The sequence below is a fragment of the Gossypium arboreum genome, chromosome 8 (genome assembly GCF_025698485.1).
Source record: "Gossypium arboreum isolate Shixiya-1 chromosome 8, ASM2569848v2, whole genome shotgun sequence".
Lineage (NCBI taxonomy): Eukaryota > Viridiplantae > Streptophyta > Magnoliopsida > Malvales > Malvaceae > Gossypium > Gossypium arboreum.
The window spans coordinates 80,825,485-80,840,203 of NC_069077.1; the positions used below are offsets into that span (position 1 = coordinate 80,825,485).

Below are 14,719 nucleotides of genomic sequence, written 5' to 3' on the forward strand. Positions count from 1 at the left end.
GAGAACATTTGGCATGTATAGGCTACTTTGTTTTGTTGAATCTCGGGTTGTAAACTTTAAGCCATGCGAAGATGGCCTATGTGGTCGGTTGAGTGTGAATCTATAACCTATAGGCACGAGCCTTAGAAACCTTAATTTTGATAAGGTGGCCATAGTTTGTATTATGTATGATGAAATAGTTGGCCATGGAAGAATTATGAAATAGTCATTGTTTGCTTTAGTACCAGATGCTGCCAGCAGCAGTGAGGTGAGATGGAAAAATCACTAAAAATAGTAGAAGTAGAATTAAATAGTGAATAAATTATGAAATTGAACCTTGATGAATCTATTTTCATATGGACGAAACGAAACGACCGTATGAGCTGTATTTTAAGAGATATTCAGGTTTTTTGCGAAACAGGGCCAGAACGGTTTCTGGATCCCTGCTCTGACTTGGAAAATTTACCATAAATTATCCAGAAATAATTAGAAGTCATGCCTTATATGCGTAGATTCCCCTTTGAGTCTAGTTTCATTAGAAGCAAACGGCATGAGCATTAGAGCTCTGTACGAGATGATATCCAGGTCGTAATGCGTAAAGGTCAGTGTAGTCAAACCCTGAAACAGGGGTGACTTTAACTAATAAACTGTACCAATTGGCCCAACCAAAAATTCTAGAAATAAATTCATGGATGGATATATGAGTCTAGTTTCAGGGAAAATTGACGAAACTCATTTTCGAGTTCTGGAACTCAAGATATGATTTTTAAGGTGACAGTGATGCAGTTAACTAGCCTGCCTGGAACAGAAAAAGGAAAACAAAAAAAAATTTTTCCAAGAGAGGAATAAGTAAAGTAAGCCCGGTAACACCTCGTGGTCAAATCCGGTGACGGTCACGGGTTTGGGGTGTTACAACACTTCTCTCCAAACAAGTAATGTCGCCATATTTTCAAGGCGAATACAATAGCTGCAAATTCGAGATCATGGGTAGGATAGTTTTTCTCATGCGGCTTTAATTGCCTTGACGCGTAAGCCACAACTCGACCCTCTTGCATCAACACACAACCCAACCCGCATAAGGACGCATCTCTGAAAATAATAAACTCTTTACCGGATTTTGGCTGTACTAGCACTGGAGCTTCAGTTAAACAGGTTTTTAATTGGTCGAAACTCTCCTGACATTTTTCTGACCATTCAAACTCAACATCTTTTTGCAGTAATTTCTTTATCGGTGTTGCTATCATCGAAAAACCCTTTACAAACCGTCGGTAGTAACCAGCAAGTCCCAAAAAGCTCCTAACTTCAATAACATTTCTCGGTGGCTTGCAATCGAGTATGGCCGAAATTTTCTTGGATCAACTCTAATGCCCGATGCAGATACTACTTGCCCCAAAAAGCTAACCTCTCTCAACCAAAACTCACATTTACTAAATTTCGCGTATAACTGCTTGTCTCGTAAAATCTGTAATACCAATCTCAAATGCTCGGCATGTTCAGCTTTGTCTTGTGAATAAATCAAAATATCATCAATAAACACAACCACAAATCGATCCAAGTATTGTCTGAAAATTCGATTCATTAAATCCATAAATACCGCAGGGGCATTAGTGAGCCCAAACGACATCACTAAGAACTCGTAATGACCGTATATCATTCTAAAGGCAGTTTTGGGTATGTCTGAGTCTCGAATTCTCAACTGATAATAACATGATCTCAAATCTATCTTTGAAAATACTGATACTCCCTTTAGCTGATCAAACAAATCATCAATACGTGGTAACGGATATTTATTCTTTATTGTTGCTTTGTTCAATTGACGATAGTCGATACACATTCTCATGGTTCCATCTTTCTTTTTCATGAATAATACTGGTGCACCCCATGGTGAGAAACTCGGTCGAGCAAAACCTCTATCCGTCAACTCTTGCAACTGAATTTTGAATTCCTTCAATTCCGTTAGTGCCATACGATACGGAGTTATCGAAATTGGTGTGGTACCAGGTACAAGTTCGATGCCAAATTCTACCTCTCGAATAGGTGGTAATCCCGGTAACTTCTCAGGAAAAACATCTGAATACTCACAAACCACTAGTACTGATTCAAGTTTCCTTTCTGACTCTTTGCTATCAAGTACGTACGCAAGATATGCTTCACACCCCTTTCTCACATATTTTTGAGCTATCATCGAGGATATTATTGTAGGCACTCCATTCAAATCAGTCGATTCAACTCGGACTATCTCGTTATTTGCACGCCTCAAATCAATGGTCTTTCTTTTACAATTCACCACTACATCATGTACGGTCAACCAATCCATACCGAGAATAACACCAAATTCATCAAACGGTAAAAGCATCAAATCAGCCGGAAAACAGGAATCTCAGATTATCAGAGGGCATTTATTACACACTTTGTCAACAAGTACATATTGACCCAAGGGATTTGACACTCGAATTACGAACTCAGTAGAATCAATAGGTAGAGTCTTACTAGATACTAAAGTCTCACATACATATGAATGAGTAGAGCCAGGGTCAATCAATGCAATCACATTAGTATCAAAGAGAGTGAAAGTACCAGTGATAACATCAGGGGAGGATGCCTCCTCTCGTGCACGGATGGCATAAGCTCTGGCAGGAGCAAGAGTCTCAGATCGAACAGCCACATCAAAAGTCCCTCTCTGACTACCACCCCTACCTCCTGTAATTCTCGGTGATCTACCTCTAGTCATTGTACCACTAGGTCTCGCACCTTGCATCTTATTTTTCTCGTCGGGTTCCGTGCAATCTCGCATGAAATGATCCTTCGAACCGCATCTATAACAGGCTCTGTTAGTAGACTTACCCCAACATTCACCTACGTGTCGTCTTCTACATTGTGGACATTCAGGTTTTTCTTGGCGATTGTTACCCACACTAGCAGCCGAAGTAGCTCGTGAGTCCGTTGATGGTCGCTCTCTAATAGAAATTCCTGCAGTCGTCTTCGATTTATTAGTATCGTCCCTAAACTTCTTTACAGTCGAGAATGAGGTTTTACCCGCCGATCTTTTACGAAAGTCTCTAGCTTCCAATTCAGCCTTCTTTTTCTCCTTTCCAAGTTCTTCGGCCTTGCAAGCTCGTTCAACTAGTATTACAAATTCTTTTATCTCTAAAATACCCACTAGTAGCTTTAAATCTTCATTCAATCCTTCTTCAAATCTTTTACACATGGCAATTTCATCAGCTACACACTCCCGAGCATATCGATTGAGTGTTACAAACTTACGTTCGTATTCGGATACTGTTAGATGGCCTTGTTTAAGCTCCAAAAATTCCTTACGCTTTTGATCGATGAACCTTTGACTAATATACTTTTTTCGAAATTCCGTCTGGAAGAAATCCCAAGTAACTCGTTCCTTCGGGACAATAGTAATCAAGGTTCTCCACCAATAGTAGGCCGAGTTCATAACAAGGATATGTCACACTTTAAACACTCATCAGGTGTGCAAGACAGCTCATCAAAAACCCGGATGGTGTTATCAAGCCAAAACTCGGCCCTTTCAGCATCATCTGTAGCTATGGCTCGAAATTCCTCGGCCCCGCGCTTTCTAATCAAATCCACAGGAGGTTTACTCTGCCTTACAAGATTAGTAATCGGTGGTATTATAGGCACCTGAGGCGGATTATTTAAATTCGGGAATGGTTGAGCAGCCGGATTAGTTCAGGGATATTGTGCGACCCACTCGTTCATCATGGTAAAGAAGGCTTGTTTTGCCCCATCATCTTGATTATTCGCAGATGATTGAGGTTCAACAGGCGGTGTCCCTTGCGCAGGAGCAGCCGCTACACTTTCAACGTCATCCGCTAAGGTTCTCTCTAAATTGGGTTCCATTTACTAATCAAAATAATAATTTCAACCGTTAGAAGTTATCACACTATTAAATACTAACATTAAGGCATGTATAGCTAGACTCATACGCGCTATGGTAGTCCTAGAACCGACTAAACCATAGCTCTGATACCAATTAAATGTAACACCCCTAACCTATTTCCATCGCTGGAATGGGTTACGAGGTACTACTGAAGCAAATAAAATAAAATTTCACGCATTTATTTCTAACATCTTCAATACGCTATATTCATGTTTAATAATGCATAATTCCATATACTACCATACACGATCCTTACTCATATTCAAGCTCAAACATAACCAGACGACCCATTATACTGTCTCGATTTAACTAAAAGATCATATACAATAGCTACTTTGCAACTTAATCACTTATATAAATGTGTCATAATTGAACCACCCCAAAAATACATAGTCAAAATCTCTTAGCATTTTCAACCCTCAAGCATATATATATATATATATCATTCATTAATAGCATTAAACATTATAACCAGGATTAAGTATAACCAAATTCAAACTTAGTAATTAAGCCATATTCGCATGGCTGAAATATACATATCAAGGTTCAAACAAAAACCTAATAGCCTATACATGCCGTAATGTTCACCTAGATCAACTAAAAGAGGGTACCAAAAAGTTGCAAGCTGGTGTGATGACTTCGACGATGGACCCGAGCACACAATATGGACCGAAGAAATCTAGTTAAAAGACAAATAAACACACCAAATGAGTATTCATCTCAGTAAATCATAAGCAATATAATATATTCCATTGACAAAAGATCATAAGAAAATAATGTAAGATTTACTACTCCAGCCATACTGAACTATACCTTAGTTACTTAGTTTATTAATTCAATTTCAAGACAAGTCCTTCTATTAAATCTAATAGCAAAACGACACAATTGATCTAAATTCATTTTCTCAACAATGGTGCAATGATGCACTAGATAAATTCATACATATACATTTCATGTCTCAAATTCGATATTTTAATTAATAGTTCTATCACTTTATTCTTTTCCTGCACATATTATATTGTCACCCGAATTCGCACACATAGTGCTAATTAAGCTCGCACACATAGTGCCATACTAAACCGCACACATAGTGCCTAAAATTTTCACTTATGCATCGACATTCAAATCTGCACACATAGTGCCAATGTTAACTCATTATAATAAGGCAATTAACTTACTTCGAATAGCATATAAAATCTGCACACAAAGTGTGTAACACCCCGTACCCGAGTCCGTTACCGGAGTCGAACACAAGGTGCACACAAACTTAACTTAATCATTTTCACAGTCCATTTAAAAATTTCCAGACAAGCTGGTTACTGCATCACTGTCGCTTTAAAAATCATATCTTGAGTTTCAAAGCTCAAAAATCAATTTCGTAATTTTTCCCTGAAATTAGACTCATATTTCCATCTACATATTTTTTTCTAGAATTTTTGGTCAGGCCAATTAGTACAGTTTATTAGTTAAAGTCTCCCATGTGACAAGGGTCGACTACACTGACCTTCGCGTGTTACAACTTGAATATCTCTCTGTACATGGCTTCAATACTGATGCCGTTTGTTTCTATAGAAACTAGACTCAATGAGGAATCTATACATATATGGCATGACTCCTAATTATCCCTGGTTAATTTACAATGAATTTCCAAAGTTGGAACAGTGGATCCAGAAACCGTTCTGGCCCTGTCTCACGAAAACCTAAATATCTCTTAACATACAACTCATATGACTGTTTCGTTTCTTCCATATGAAAGTAAATTCATCAAGGTTCATTTATATAATTTATTCACTAATTTATTCCATTCCTGCTATTTTTAGTGATTTTTCACATCCACACCACTGCTGCTGACAGCATCTGCCTTTAAGGTAGACTTTACCTATTTCATAATTTCCATGATTCAATTGGCCCTTTTTGCATACATAGCACAAAGTGTGATCATGATTAACCATTCCAATGGCTAATCGTTTCAAAACAATTCCATGCCTCATAATGATCAACATACAAACGATTATAGTACTATGCTAAAACGATATAAGCCATTTTGCATGGCTATCCAAGTTTACACAAAACCGAAAGGTACATGACCTACAACAAAAGGGTAGTCCTATACATGCCATTTCAAAGTTCAACCAAAATTTGTACCAAAAAGGGGGCTTTGATAGTGTGGATGACTTCGACTTCAATGATCCCGAATCTGATAGCTAACGAGCAAAATCTATAAAACAAAGAGCCAAAGCAACGGGGTAAGCATTTTAATGCTTAGTAAGTCTCAAGTAATGAAATTAGCTTTGACTAAAGTATTACATTCACATAGCTAAATGAATCACTTTAGTAATACACATTCTCATAATCATATACACACACAAGGTATCAACCTATCTAAGAGCCGAAAGTTCGTTAGTCGATCGAACGAACACTATTTCAAACGAATCAACTTTTCCTATGCACATGTAAACATACCTTATCGTATGGGTTTTTCGAGCGTATTAATTGAATTTATTATCGCACCAAAACGCTCACCTTCAAACCGAGCTTCTTCGGAATTTAGCCGGATATAACCACAAGCACAATTGCCTTCGGGTCTTAACCCGGATTTGGTATCTTGCACAAATGCCTTCGGGTCTTAGCCCGGATATGACAACTCACACGAATGCCTTCGGGTCTTAGCCCGGATATAATCACTAGATAAATGCCTTCGGGACTTAGCCCGGATATGATTCAAATGCTCATGTACACATATATCAATAATCACGACACATCCATATTTCATTTTCGTTACTAAGGCTCAAACACAAAATATTTATCAAACCTTTCCAATTTCAGCTCAATAGCCACACACAAAGAGCATGATGTCAATTAACTTTATAACTTAGTCCCTACGCACATTCGGCTGTCCGCCATAATATGACAAATCATTTCAATATAATTCAAGTAGGGTCATTACTCGAAGACTTACCTCAGACGTGGTCGAGCGATTTCGACGGCTACTCGACTACCTTTTCCTTCCCTTTATCGGATTTAGCTCCCCTTTGCTCTTGAGCTTAATTTAACAAATAAATTGATTTAATCATTTGAGCATCGAAAGAGGAATTCAAGGTACTTAGCTAATATATATACTCATTAGGCATCAAAGTCACATATGTACGAAATCATGAATCGAACTCAACACATTAGTTAATATTCCTCTTAGCCGAATTTTCTAAGCCAAGAATAGGCATCAATATGCTTGCCTCTAACCGAATGCATGTACACCAATTCCCCTCATGTGGCCGAATATGCATGTCCATGTTGAGGCCAATTATACACTTAATACCACACAAAAACAGCATACATCTTATTAACTAACGCATTCCATATTGTAACTCAATACGCATCAATCATTTACTTCATAACCGAAACACCATCATATGTAATTATATGCCTTGAGATAGTATATATGTCATACCAATACATCATGTGCAAACATATATATATATACATGCAAGAGCCGAATCATAAGGCTGATTATGACTATCCCATATATCTTCATTATGGCCGAATGCTCCTTCTACACCATTTACCTTCACAAAGCATGAATTTCATCATCCAACTTACAAGCTTACAATGTCATGAAGTTTAACCTCATAGTATCTATCAAACTCTCACTCAAAATTGCTAAAAAGAATATTCAATAATCATAAATCCACCATCACATGCACCATTGCAAAGCTTCACTTTTAGCATGCAAATGATATCAACACAATCTCACCTTAGCCGAATATCATCTCCATGACATAGTAAGGATTTGAACCATGGCTAGTTAGAACTCAAGCTAACTACTAAAATATACATGAATCTCATGGCAAAACATCAATCTTACCTTAATAGTGACCTAGGATAGCCGAATGCTTCACTCCTTCTTCCCTTTTTCCTTCAATTTTGGCCAAAAGATGTTCAAGGATGAACACACACATTTCTTTTTCTTCTTTGTATTTTCTTCCTAGTTTTGGCTCAAAGAAAGGATGAACAAATTTTTTTCTTTCTTTTCCTTCAACTCACGGCAATGGGGGAATTACACCTTCTCTCCTTTTTTTTTCAATTCTTTATTCCTCACCTTAGTTTAATTTTTCCTCCCATATTGCACCAACAAAACATGTCTATGACATGTTTTGCCCATCCTCCCTTGTCATGGCCGGCCACCACTTATAAAAAGGGGGGTATTTGACATGCAAGACCATTGTTTTGCATGCATGCTTTAATTAGTCATCACACATTTCTCTATCCTACTTTCAAAGTTCACTACTAGGTCCTTTTTAGTGAAATTCACATTTATGACCCTAAATCAAATCATCAAAAATGTCACACACAAATTAACACATGTCATAGGCATCCAAAATGAATATTAAATTATTTTATGCCTCGGTTTTGTGGTCCCGAAACCACTTCCCGACTAGGGTCAATTTTGGGATGTCACAACGTGACATTTAATTCCGCACACATAGTGGCAATGCTAACTCATTATAATAAGGCAATTAACTTACTTCGAATAGCATATAAAATCTGCACACAAAGTGACATTTAATTCCGCACACATAGTGGCAATGCTAACTCATTATAATAAGGCAATTAACTTACTTCGAATAGCATATAAAATCTGCACACAAAGTGACATTTAATTCCGCACACATAGTGGCAATGCTAACTCATTATAATAAGGCAATTAACTTACTTCGAATAGCATATAAAATCTGCACACAAAGTGACATTTAATTCCGCACACATAGTGCCAATGTTAATTCATTATAATAAGGCAATTAACTTACTTCAATTAACATATACGGTCATAGTAACAATTTATATATATATCACGTCAAAAGAAAACTTAACAAAAGGGATTCTTTCATGATTCGCTAATATTAATTTTGCACAAACTAATCAACCTTACAATTGCTTAATGACTTACCTTGTATTTGGTAAAACGGTTCCAACTCGGCTACTCGATGTTCTTTGCTTTGCCCTTGCTTGATTCCCCTCCTTTAAATTCTTGAGCTTAATAAAATAAATTAACTAGTTTAACCGTCTTGCTAAGTATTTATATCAAAATATTAATGATTTCATATCATAAGAAACACATGGTAAATTTTTATCTTTCTACATTATGCTTTTGAGCTATTCGGCTAATAACCATATAATATCACCTTACTATCAATAATCCAATTACACATACATATATATATATATATAAATATTTGTATATTCGTTAACCACCCTTACTAATTACTCATTTTAATCGATTTTATACAATCAAAGGTAATATCACAAATGGGCATACTTATATAGCCGAATGTGCAAAAATTAGATTTAACATCACCTATACACTTAATTAGATGGCCGAATATATATAATATCAATTATAATATCATTTTTAATTCATTTAAACACATAGTTTCATCTCATGAACACTTGACCGGATTTTTCCTAATCTAGCATAGCTTCACATCTATTTGTAACATCATATAAATCCACATATAACTACATTTCTACCTAAATTTTCTTTCACCTTTCTACTATTTCCATTCACAACATCAAAAGCACCATACTCTTAGCATTTACCTCCCCCTAACCGTATGCCATTTAATTACCTATTTAGGTAGAAAATTAACATATGGGATTTAATAAGACATTGGCTACTAACTAGATTTTCACAAAAAAATTTAATAAAATTGACATGAATCCTACCTTAATCAACCCCTTAAGATGGTCGAATGTCTTAGAACATTTCTTCCTTCTTTCTCCTAGCTTACGGCACTTGCAAAAGGAAGAAGATGGAGACTTTCTCTTGCTTTCTTATTTTATTCATCTTCCTTTTTTTATTTTATTTTATTTTTTATAATTCCTTTCTTTAATTTATTTTAACCATTAACTAATAAAAAGAATTACATTAAAAATTCAACTTAGTGGAAGAATCATCCTTGCTTGGCCGGCCACTACTTGAGTTTTGGGCTATTTGACATGCAAACCCAAGTTTTCTCACCTTGTTGTTATTTGATCCTTACAATTTACCTATCAACTTTTCTAAGTTTCTCAACTAAGTCCTTTCAAGAAAATTCACATTCCTAAGACTAAATTAAAACATTAATTTTTCATACACACACTATTACACATTAAATATATGCAATTAAAATTAAAGTAAATTTTTTTATGACTCGGTTTTGTGGTCCCAAAACCACATTCCGACTAGGGTCAAATTAGGACTGTCACAATAGAGCTTTGGCCCAGATTGTACTGATACCGTGTTTACTGTTAGTTTGTTATTGGGGTTACACACCGAGTTTTCAGTAACTCACCCCGCTTCTAACTCAGGTAATCCCTAAGCTTAGATGGTTTGGAGTCATGAGGGACTTGAGATGGCCAACTCTCGCTTCGCTTTCTTTTAATTGTAATAAGTAGCCGATTTATTTCTTTATAAGTTTTATCTTATTAATATTATTATTTGGTTTTGGGTTGTAATAAGGCCATTTTAATTATTTTTCTGGGATTATTTTATCTTATACCCTATATTTTTCTGATAACAATATGAGTTAGACCTAGGGCGCATTTCCAAAATGATAATTGTTTTCAAAATAACGCAACGATACAGTTAATTGGTTTATCAAAAATATCTACTTAAATGAATTCCAACTCATTTTCTCAAAACCTAACCTAGCACCAAAGTGTGGCAATGGTTGTGGGCATGCTAGGATTGGATCCAATTAAAAGCTTGGTACTTAAGCAGCCTTCTAGGCTTACCTCCTCTGTTTCGGATTCCTACCTAGTGCACAGCTTCCATTCACTTTATTAACTTAGCAAAGACTATCTTTTAAAACACTAAGAAGGACGTTGAAAGAGGCATGGGTTTTCTTAAAAACTTCAATGTGACACGTCGGATTCTGCCATAATGTCTGGGCCGAGTTTGGAGTTTACATTTAGTGGTATCAGAGCCAGGTTACAAAACTCGGCTGTGGTATGCGTAGTAGAAAATTATTGTTATTTTTTTTATTTTTTCTTTTTTCGAAATTGCGGTTTGAAAAGGGTTTTTCTAAAATTTTGTTTTGAAATTTATCAACGAAACTTGACTTGTTTCTGAAAAGATGTTACTGGAAGTGTGGCACACAGAGTCTCTGCACCAATTCTGTAAGTTCTCTAACTCTGTTTACTGTTATAGATTGAAATGCTATATTGAGAAACCACTATAGATAGTAGCACTATACTGGAACTTTCTAGTTAGAGTAAACTGTAACGCTTGAATTTAGATTTAGTATTTATTTGGTGTGTGTTCTGGAAATGTAGAAATTGGTTGCATGTGAAATCTATCCGCTCCGATGGACAAATGTTTTGGATGTATGTTAGTATTATTAGTATCAGAGTGCGCAGCGGAAGTGTGGTGATGTAGTCTAAGAGTGGAAAAATTTCGAGGATGAAATTTCTTTAAGAGGGTAGAATTGTAACACCTCGAATTTGGGCCTAGAAGTATTGGGCCTTGAGTGCGGGTTTGTAAGGAGGTTGTATATAGATATTTAATTGTGCAATGAAATAACACAATTAAATGTCTGCTTTGGTGGTTAATGGCCCTGAGAAGTGTTAGAGAAATCTTGGGTTCAAACTTGGGCTTTAGCAAAAATTTTGGTATTAAGTGAAAAAAAAACTTGGATGCTTGGATGAGGGTTTTTAAATTATTATGTTAAATAAATGACACAAGGAAGCTTGTAGTCTAGTGGTTGTGGCATCATTAAGGTTGTATGGGAGCCTAGGTTCAAGCCTTGGCTCTTGCAATTTATTTTGGTTTTTTTTTAAGGGAACCTGGACTTTGGCCTTTAGACCTTATAATTAATTGGGGATAAAATATGACACAAAAAGCCTTGTGGCTTAATGGCAAGTAGCGTGTGGAGCATCTGAGGGGAGGCATGGGTTCGAATCCCATGGCAAGCAAGGAGCATTTATTTTGCTAACAGGGGGCGGCAAGAGTTAGTGTTGAATTTAAACTCTGATGTTGGAGGAATCCCACATCGGGAAGCTAACATAAGAGTGGTTGCGAAGCTGGCTTTAAATAGATGGAACCATGAGGAGAGTAAAGGTACCTTTTCTTGGCTGATCCCTTTCGCTGTATGGCGTTCTCGTTTGGGTTGGGCGTCGGCTAAGAGTGCTCGGAGCGTGGATTAACTCTAGTCTCCTATCAGGTGTGTATTTTCTCGCTACTCTAGTTGTAGGATGGCTACTTCGGGCCACGATGGGCCGAAAGGGGTCATGTGGGCCTAATGGGCCTACGGGCCCAATTGGATAAGTTGTTTGATTGTGTAGTAAACATTGGACTAGGCTAGGTGAATCTCATATTTGTGGCTAGATTTGGGCTAAAAGGGTCACACGAGCGTGTGGACCCATTTGGACCGAGAATAGGCTTTAGGCCCATTCGTATTATTATCCCTGTTTAGAATACTTTAGTTTACCAAATTACTAAAATGTTCTCAATTTATAAAATTACCAAAGTACCCTCGATTTACAGAATTACAGTTTTACCCTCGATTTATAGAATTACCATTTTACCCTCAATTTACAGAATTACCGTTTTACCCTCGATTTACAGAATTACTGTTTTACCTCGATTTACAAAATTACTAAAATACCCTTGGTTTACAAAATTACCAAAATACCCCTAGTTTGTAAAATTACCAAAATACTACTGGTTCGTGAAATTAGCGAAATACCCTTAATTTTTAAAATTACCAAAATACCCCTGATTTACAAAATTACAGAAATACCCTTGACTTTCTAAAAATTATAGAAATACCATTGGTTTACAAAATTACTGAAATACCCTTGGTTTGTAGATTTACCAAAACACCCTTGTAGGATGAAATGACTAAAATACCCCTAATAGGTAAAAAGACCGTAAAGCCCCTGTAAGGTAAAGTGACCGTAATACCCTTGTATGGTAAAATGACGAATATGCCCTTATGTTCTGTATGACTGATGTGCTTAGGATTTACATATATTGATATTGGATTAGTTAAGTTTGAGTGACAGATGGTGGTTATCGTAGGTGATTGATTATGGAAACGTTTCAACTTCAACCCATAACTGGTGTATACTAACCCTCGTAGTAGCTTAGATTAATTTCTGCAGAGAAGCCGAAATGCTAAAATACCGGCATTTAGGGAACTTGTAATGTTGCGTGTGGGTATAGATGCGATAAATACGATAAGATCGATGTTTGGATCGATGGAACGGGTAAGAACTCAATTTTGTGCACGATGGTAAGTTGGGCCTCAATGGGCAGGAATTGGGCCAAATGGGCTTTCGGGCCCATTTGGGTAAAATTGATAGAAAATGGAATTTGGAAAAGTTGCATGTTAACACAGTTAGTATTATTATAAAATTTGGGTTAAGCAGGCTTAGTGGGCTAAATCAGCATTTGTAGGGCCCATTAGGGTTTTGGGCCCAAAAGCCCGAATTTGATAAGTGGGCTAAAGATCATTGTTTAAACACTCAGAAATATTGACAATTGTAATGAACATGGAAAACCCTGATTTTTGGTAAAATTATGAAATTGCCCTTATAATATGAAAATGACTATTTTGCCCTTGTGGGTAAGTGACTGACTTGGACTGTGTGGTTGATGGATTTGATTGTGAATATATGTTGGTGATATGAATGACTTGACTGTGATTGTTTGATTCAAATATGGGCATGACATTCTGCATACATGACATGTTGCATGGGTTGGGTTTTTATAAATGGAGGAACTGCTAAAAGGGCTATGCCCCAGTTTACCGAAAAGGGCTTTGCCCCAGTTTATCAAAAAGGGCTTTGCCCTAGTTATTAAAAGAGGCTAGGCCTCCAGTTATATTTTAAAGCAGCTATGCTGCCAGTGGAGAGTTTGGTTGGGTGGGTTGAGTTATTCCCCACATGTTGTGTTGGTTGGTACGGGTGGAGAGTAGCGGATGGTGGGTTGAGTAGTCTCCCCAAATAGCTTGCATACATTCATTGACATTACATGTGACATTGAAATGGGCCTAAGGGCCATACTGTTTACAGTAAAGGCTTCGGCCAAGTGATATGATTTATGAAAAGGCTTCGGCCCAGTGATATGATTTATGAAAAGGCTTTGACCTAGTGATATGATTTATGGAAAGGCTTCGGCCCAGTATATGTCAAGACTAAATAGGGCTTTGGCCCAGATTGTACTGATACCGTGTTATATACTGTTTGTTTATTATTGGGGTTACACACTTTTCGTAAACTCACCTCGTTTCTAACTGTGCAGGTAATCCCTCAGCTTAGATGGTTTGGAGCTGCGAGGGACTCGGAGATGGCCAACTACTATTTCTGTTTCTTTTAATTGCAATAAGTAGCCAATTTATTTCTTTATAAGTTTTATCTTATTAATATTATTATTTGGTTTTGGGTTGTAATAAGGCCATTTTAATTATTTTTCTGGGATTATTTTATCTTATACCCTATATTTTTCTGATAACAATATGAGTTAGACCTAGGGCGCGTTTCCAAAATGATAATTGTTTTCAAAATAACGCAACGATAAAATTAATCGATTTATCAAAAATATCTACTTAAATGAATTCCAACTCGTTTTCTCAAAACCTAACCTAGCACCAAAGTGTGGCAATGGTTGTGGGCATGTCTAAGATTGGATCCAATCAAAAGCTTGGTACTTAAGCAGCCTTCTAGGCTCACCTCCTGTGTTTCGGATACCTACCTGGTGCACAGCTTCCATTCACTTTATTAACTTAGCAAAGACTATCTTTTAAAACACTAAGAAGGACATTGAAAGAGGCATGGGTTTTCTTAAAAAAT

The 14,719-nt window shown here is 36.7% G+C and overlaps 1 long non-coding RNA gene across 1 annotated transcript; it reads left to right on the forward strand.

Moving 5' to 3' along the window:
* Positions 1-11,983: 11,983 nt before the first annotated feature.
* On the forward strand, positions 11,984-14,384 carry LOC128296523 (uncharacterized). Its single transcript, XR_008287137.1, has 2 exons — positions 11,984-12,087; positions 14,172-14,384. It is a non-coding gene; the product is annotated as an uncharacterized LOC128296523 (long non-coding RNA).
* Positions 14,385-14,719: the final 335 nt, after the last annotated feature.